The sequence below is a fragment of the Epinephelus moara genome, chromosome 5, assembly GCF_006386435.1.
Source record: "Epinephelus moara isolate mb chromosome 5, YSFRI_EMoa_1.0, whole genome shotgun sequence".
Lineage (NCBI taxonomy): Eukaryota > Metazoa > Chordata > Actinopteri > Perciformes > Serranidae > Epinephelus > Epinephelus moara.
Window position 1 is genome coordinate 5,954,444 of NC_065510.1, and position 7,666 is coordinate 5,962,109.

The window sequence follows — 7,666 nt, forward strand, 5'->3', positions numbered from 1 at the left end:
AGCACAATTTGAATTTGCTCAGCGTCCCTCTGGCAATCAGTAATGATGCTCATTACCTATGCCCATGAAACCGAGCTGCACCAATCCCATCGGTGTATCTGATATAGGCGGATCAGAGGCGAACTGAACAGATGACGACAGCGCTGCGACGACGAAGTCCGGAATCAGTCAGTAAACATTGCAAGATGGCTACGGATGAACACCAGTTGTTTGAAACGGCTTTGGCCGCTACAATGAACGAGTTAGACTTGGCTTTTTCTCTAAAAGAGGAACAGAAGACGGCGCTCGAATCTTTCCTTTGCAAGAAGGATGTTTTCGCTGTTTTGCCGACCGGATACAGCAAGAGTCTAATCTACCAGTTAGCTCCGCTGGTAGCGCTCTGGATATGTCACCCCGTGTATTGTTCTGATTGGTCGTAGTGATATCCAAATGCGTGCAGTGATATTTACAAATGCATGCTTGGTGCCGCCCCTCGAGTTGGGCCATTTGCATTACCATTTGCATTACTCATAGCCAGACCCTAAATCTTTCTAGATTTGGGTCTGGATTTCCAGGCTACGTGTCAGTGCCAATTTGGATAAAACAACTGAAGGACTCATGGTTTCACTGGGCAGAAGGAAAACCATGTTGCATTAAGGGAAGTTGTAGGATCAGGATTTTGGAGCATGACACCTTAACAGGATGTAAAAATCAGGATATTTTGGCCTCTGAGGCACCAATTAAAAAAAATTAGTCTCTCTCAAGTGTCCCAAACACGTGCATCACTAAATTGCAGAAGAATTGCTTCATGTTTTTTATTCCAAATACGAAACCATCTGCCAAATAAGTGCTTAATATTTTAAGTGCTCTTGCTTTTTTCAAGCGCGATATGAATCATTACTTATAAATGTTATGTGAGTTACATGTGGTCTGCTGTCGTCTCTGATGTGTTCTGTCACTGAGTACTGGCTCTGTGAATTGAATTTCAGCAGCAGGTCAGCGGGAGACTCAAGGTTAAGAGGGGGATTTTCAGGTACTTAAGCTTTGCTCTGACCGAGCCATATCACTCACACACACACACACACACACACACATGCACTTTACCTGTGCAGTTAAGTGGTTTCCTCTGTGAGGTTTGGTCTGTCAGTGGGTCCCAGGATTAGTGCTCCATGTCACTTTAAACGCACCGAAACTTCTACAGAATAATTTGCAGTACGTAAAACGGAGTAACAACTCCACAAAATGAAATAACAATGGGTAGACCTCTAAAGAAACTCATTTTTTTCTTGCAAATTTGTCCAGTTTTAATGCTGACATCAGTACAATGGTTAGGGCTGTAAAGACTTACTTTCATTCTTGTTATACTGTTTTTAAAAGTTTATGCTTAGCTGAGCTTATTAGAAAGCGTTAAACAGCAACAAACCCTCCTACAGCCCTTGATCTTATGACTTCCTCACCTGCATATCTGTCGTGTTTCTCCAATCCCAGTTCTTGAGTGGTGTCCAAGTCTCTGTCTGACTCAGAGCTCAGAGCAGGCGGAGGGACAAAGCCCTGAAAGGGGGTCTGGTCCCTCGACTCCCCTGGCCCTTTGTTCAAAGTGGGGCTGTGATGTACTCGCTGTTTTAGAAAGAACCCTTTTCAGCTAGGCCGTAAGGCGATCCTGGGCTTTTCCTAGCCAGGGTGTGCCCCGGGCGTCTCTGGTTTACCTGCGGGACCGGGATGGGTGGGGTGGGGTGGGCTGGTCCTCTCTGGGCCAGGTAGCAGTGGAGAGGGTGGAGAGGAGGAAAGCAGCTGGTCAGTGGAAGAGGGAGAGAGAGGGAGAGAGAGGGAGAGAGGAGGGGAGGGATGGAGGGATTGATGTAAGGCGAGAACGCTGAGAAAGGACAAATAAACAAAGGTGGCGATGAGGGTCTGAGGTAAATTAATTGTATCAAGCTCTTTCTCTCTTTGGAGGCAGTCTCCAGAGACATCTGCACAGGGAACAGTAGACAATGGATACAGTACTGGGCCACTATAGATCAGCTTAGAGAGACCTGCAGCTCTTTAAGAGTCAACCAGCTGGGTAACACATACATTTCATGAGTCCTCCCTGAATATTTACATCTAATGTACATTTTGTTGTTGAGCTTTTTTCAGTTCCACTTTCAATAAACATGGATGAAGTGATATCATGTCTATATGCTCCCACAGCAGATATAATTACATTTGCTTGCAAAGATTTATTTTAAGCATTCTATAACATCAGCGCTTGACATTAGATTAGATGTGCAGACATTCACTAATCATACAGCAGCTGCAGTCAAGTCAAAGAAGCCAGTAAACTGGAAGGCAATGAAGCAACGCAGCATGCGTCTTTCCAGATCTGTGATTAGTGGCATGTGAGATACTCAGTTCTCTTCAACAGATTTTTTAGTGATTCGTATTAAAGGCGAAGCATCATTGGTGTGTCTTTACTCACTTACCCTCGACTAGAAAAGCTTATTATCTTTTGTCTTCTCCATCTACATACATCTTACAAGATGAAGAGTCTGCAGCCACATCACAGCAACCCTGTCAGGCTGCACTTGGGCACAGTGGTGCTTGAGCTAAATGCTAATGTCATCATGCTAACAAGCTCATAATGAAAATGCTTCCATGGCAATGTGTAGCATGTTTACAATCACCACTTTAGTTTAGAGCCCAGTCGTTAGAAGAAAATGTTGCAATTGTATGTTACTGCAGACCACAAATATGTTACATTTGTACATTTCATTTCTATTATCAGCGCTTCCAAAATGGTGTAGCACGGGGCTGACTTTGTCGTCAGGAGGTGGAGTAGATCTTGGTAGGTGTCTCAACTTGGGGAGATGCTTGCCAAGCAGACCACTGCAGACCCAGTTCAAGACCAATGAACAACAAAGCCTGTTGTGATTTTGCGAGTCATTGCTGTGTTTCCAGTGGCGTTTTCGGCCCCAAACACGGGTGACCCATGTTGATTGAAGAACATCTTCAACCTTCAATTCCAGACCTTCAGAAAACTGTCTGGGGATCCCGTTGCAACTGCCATGCCATCATCAGTAACTCCAAGGCAGCTAACGCAGGTCATGTCCAACCAACACACCACCACAGTCAGCTTTCAATGTGATATGCGGCTGGTTGCTGTTATTTTGTAATGGCGTCCAACAACGAAACTTAAGGCAGCAAAAGTCTGAGTGCGGCAGGTGGGAGGTGTGGTGGGTGGGATCCATCAACCACCCACTTTCACCCATGAGGTTGGTGTTCACTTCTTGTGAGATTGTAAAGCCAAATCCTGTTCTTTTCCCCTTAACGTTACCACGAGCATTTAATGTTGAAGGGAAAAAAACCCCATCAATTTGCAGTGTTGTACCAACATAACATGAACAGTAAATTTCCTGTGAAAACAGAAGTAGCCTAACAGAACTTGACACAGCATTATAGAACATCAACAAGTATCGCACCCAGAGTACCTTGCACGTCATATCTGGATGTGGAAAGTCCATGACCGAACGTCGATATGTGACGAGGTCGGAGTGAGAATGTGTTGCAAAATTCCATCAACTAGTTGTTAAAACATTTTAGTTTGGACAAAAGTGGTGGACTGGCCGACTGACTGGCATTGTCATTCTTAAGAATATTGAAATCTAATCAGCAGATTTTAAATCTACAGGATACAAACCTTATTCATTTTGGAGACTCCATGAGCTGTCCTTCAGCATCATCCTCAAGTCAAAGAGTGAACACAAGATCCATCCATCCATCCATTTTCTAACCGCTTATCCTCTTGAGGGTCGCAGGGGGGCTGGAGCCTATCCCAGCTGACACTGGGCGAGAGGCAGGGTTCACCCTGGACAGGTCACCGGACTATCGCAGACAACCATTCACACTCACATTCACAATTTAGAGTCACCAGTTAACCTATCCCCAATCTTACATGTCTTTGGACTGTGGGAGGAAGCCGGATTACCTGGAGAAAATCCACGCTGACACGGGGAGAACATGCAGACTCTGCACAGAAGGACTCCCACACCCGGGATCGAATCAGGAACCCTCTTGCTGTGAGGCGACAGTGCTAACCACCACAACACTGTGCCGCCTGAACACAAGATATCTAAGATATCTAACTGTAACACTGACATGAAATGTGATGAAAGTATTCATGCTCCTTGGCAGATAAGCTGCGGCTGTGGCTCGGAGGTAAAGCAGGTCATCCACCAATTGTAAGATCAGTGGTTCGATCCCCGCCTCCTCCAGTCTTCTCCTTGAGCAAGATACCGAACCCCAAATTGCTCCTGATGATGCTTCCATCGGTGTGTGAGTGTGTTAAAAACTGAATAGCAGGTGGCACCTTAATGGTAGCCTCGGCCACCAGTGTGTGAATGTGTGTGTGACTGGGTGAATGTGACTCGTAGTGTAAAAAGTGCTTTGAGTGGTCGAATGACAAGACAGGTGCTAAACAAATGAGGGTCTCTTTGCCATTTTCAATGACCCCTTGGACTTTTTGTTGGTCAGCCTAATTCAGTGTAATTCAGCCTAATTTTGTGTTATTACTCTTACTGCCAGAGGGGGGAGACAAAAGTTCCACACTCCAGCTTTAAGTTACCCATAATTTGTTTATTTTCATCAATGTAAACTCAGCATTTTGGCTTCTGAGGAATAAGAAAAAAATCAAACAAAGGTGATAAATTATTTCTTTCACCTCTCAGAATATTCTCATGACTCTACATCAATGTAAGACCTGAAACTGAAGAAACCTTCGCCTTGAGTGCATCATCCACACGACTCAGCCTGTTGTGGTGCATTTGCATCCTGACAACAAACAGTTTCAAAATGAGTTGGCCACTTTTAGAAAAACAAATAACGCCTACCGTTTGCTAACATGATGTTTTACTTTTGCTCTGTAATAGTTCCATTTTTAGTTTATTTTCAGTGTAATATAAGTATAATGTGAAATACTAGGTGAAACTTTAATGATCCCCAAAATAAAGAACATGTACTTGTGTTTTGGAATAACACGCTCTATTCACCAAGTGCTGATTTTAAAGTTTATTTAAAGCAGTTTCGTTGTGTTTTTGCGACTGAACCTCTCAGAAAGCTCTGTATCAGTGACTCGAGAGCTGAAGAGGAAGGAAGAAGGCGGAGTGTTTTGCTGTGGTTTGCTGTTTCTGGCTGAGTGAACAGATGACACCAGGCTCAGTGGGCTGTGATAAGTCGTCTGGTGTATGGTTTGTGATTGATTCTCATTTTGTGAATTTTTGTCAGCTTTTCATATATATCAGTGGTTCCCAACCTGGGGATCGGGGCTGCATGGGAAACAGTTTACAAGATGATAACAAGGAAAATATTATTTCTCCTCAGAAGTTGTTTTCCCCCCTGACTTCAGAGTTTTATCTCTTCAGGATTGTTAGAAAATATTCAAACGTAGCACAAAAGGCAACACTTTTTGGTTAAACACAACACAACTCTTGGAAGCATGCAACTTGTGTAGTCACTGTGAGTAGACCTTGGCCAGGAATACTCAACTTGCTTTGCCCGGGGGCCACTGTTGCAAAATGACAGCAGGCCAGAGGGCAGTTAATAAACAACTGTTAATAATTTATACATATTTAGCCCAAACCTCTGTCCAAGGGTCCTGAGGATCCACCCCTGGCACTTTTTTTGATTAACAACCTCGTTTTTTGTGCTTTTTAAATCATACACTATAAAAATAACGAACGTAGCCACTGTGACGTCACACACTGGTTGTGAATTCCCGTTTTGAAGCCTTGAGTTTGACACCTGGCCGTGTCATCTTGGATTTTTCAGAGCCAGATGTTACCATACTTGGACATCCAGCAACTAATGCACATGGTTGGGTTTAGGCAACAAAATCACGTGGTTAGGTTTAGGAAAAAGAACAGGGTTTGGCTTTAAAATCTTACGGGACTCCCACCCGCCCTACTCAGACTTTTGCTGCCTTAACTTTCGTTCTTGTCCCGCTGCGTTTCCCGCTGAAGCCGCCAAGTGCTGTTAAACTATAATGGTGACCGTTAAAGGATGGCTTTTTCGTCAGCTAGTCACTGCCCAAGCACCGGATTTCATTGATTTAGGATTGAAACATGACTATTTCTACTGTAAAGTTGGGCATTTAACATGGGGTGTATGGGCATTGACTCACATTTGGAGCCAGCCTCAAGTGGCCATTAGAGGAACTGCAGTTTTTGTTACTTCTGTGTTGGCTTCATTTTTCAGACGCAGAGATTACTGCTTATTCTTATATGTAGTCTGGCACCTTATCTACACTCAGTACAAAAATCCCATTGTCAGTCTGGGATCAGGAATCAATTTATTTTCAGTGGTCAGAAAGCCACCCGGCACCATGCCAAATCTGGTCCACTGGCTATAAACTGAGTATCACTGGTCAAGGCATTGCTTAGCAAGTTGAAATGTTTGGAGTCTGTGCAACTGCTCAGGCTCCAAATTGCTTCCTCAAATAAATTATTTATTTCAATGTCCATGTGGACGTCATACACTCTCTTAGACTCACCTTGAGGAGGCAGGCAGCACTGTGAAACTCATGTTTTCTTACTTTTCCAGTGCATTTGATACCATACGACCTGCCACAGGAGATCTTTCCTACTTGTGGCCATCAAACTGTATAACTCCTCCCCTTTCTGTAGGGAGGACAGCTGAAACAAAGGACACTGACAGCAATATTCACCTACATTAGATGCACTGTCACATATTATGCAGATTAATGAAGCTCTGGTGAAAGTTCAGTCAGGAAGACGATACTTTTCATGCTCAGGCGGTGAGTTTCTTTCTCACCCTGTCATTCACTCCTTGCATGTAAGCTCACTCACTGTCTCTAGGTGTCATTATCTGGGTAGGTCAATCGAGTCATCAGCTGATTCACAATCAACCAATAGCACAGCGACGCACCTTCTCTGTCAGCCTATCATCTTACTGCTTCTCATTTTAAATATGGTTCTTTCTCTGCTGTGGTTCTTTCTTGCTGCACCCTCCACCTCCCCATCACCACCTATGCGGATTCATCATCCTCATCCGCCTCAGCAGTCAGCAGCCTCAGAGTCAGCAGCCACCACCACCACCAGGGTCTGGACTCCATGGGCTCAGATGTCCCTCGATCACAAAATATCTCCCTCTGGTGTCGAAGCACCAAAGACTTCTGTTAAGTCTTAATCAGCACAAATCGGCTGTTAATCTGTACACTTATATTCTGTATTAAATATGATCTTGACTTGTTTTCATTATAACATTGATTATCAGGAGCAGTCTGTTTTTTCAACCATTTTAGTTCATTTGTAGTAACTCCTGTACTCCTATAGTTACTCTGTTAGTCACTGGTTTTTGCTTCTGCTAATTGAAAACACTTCTATCTTGTACAGTTGTGTATTTTAACGACCTTATTATTCTAAAACTGGGCCCAGTGAGTGGCCCTGACCCAGGGGACCCACTGGTTGTCTGGTTGGTACTGGTTTTGAATTATTAAAAGTGTGGTTACTGTAATTTGAAGAAGCTCTATTGAATTGAATCGAATTGAATTGAATATATTTAGTACTGTAAAATAAAAGCTTACAACCGGAAGTATACTATGATTCTCACTGTTGTAGTTTATTTTGAAATCAACGCAGGAAGTACTATCACTTCATACCGTGTGACCTGACAGTGGTGACAATGGGTGGGCAGA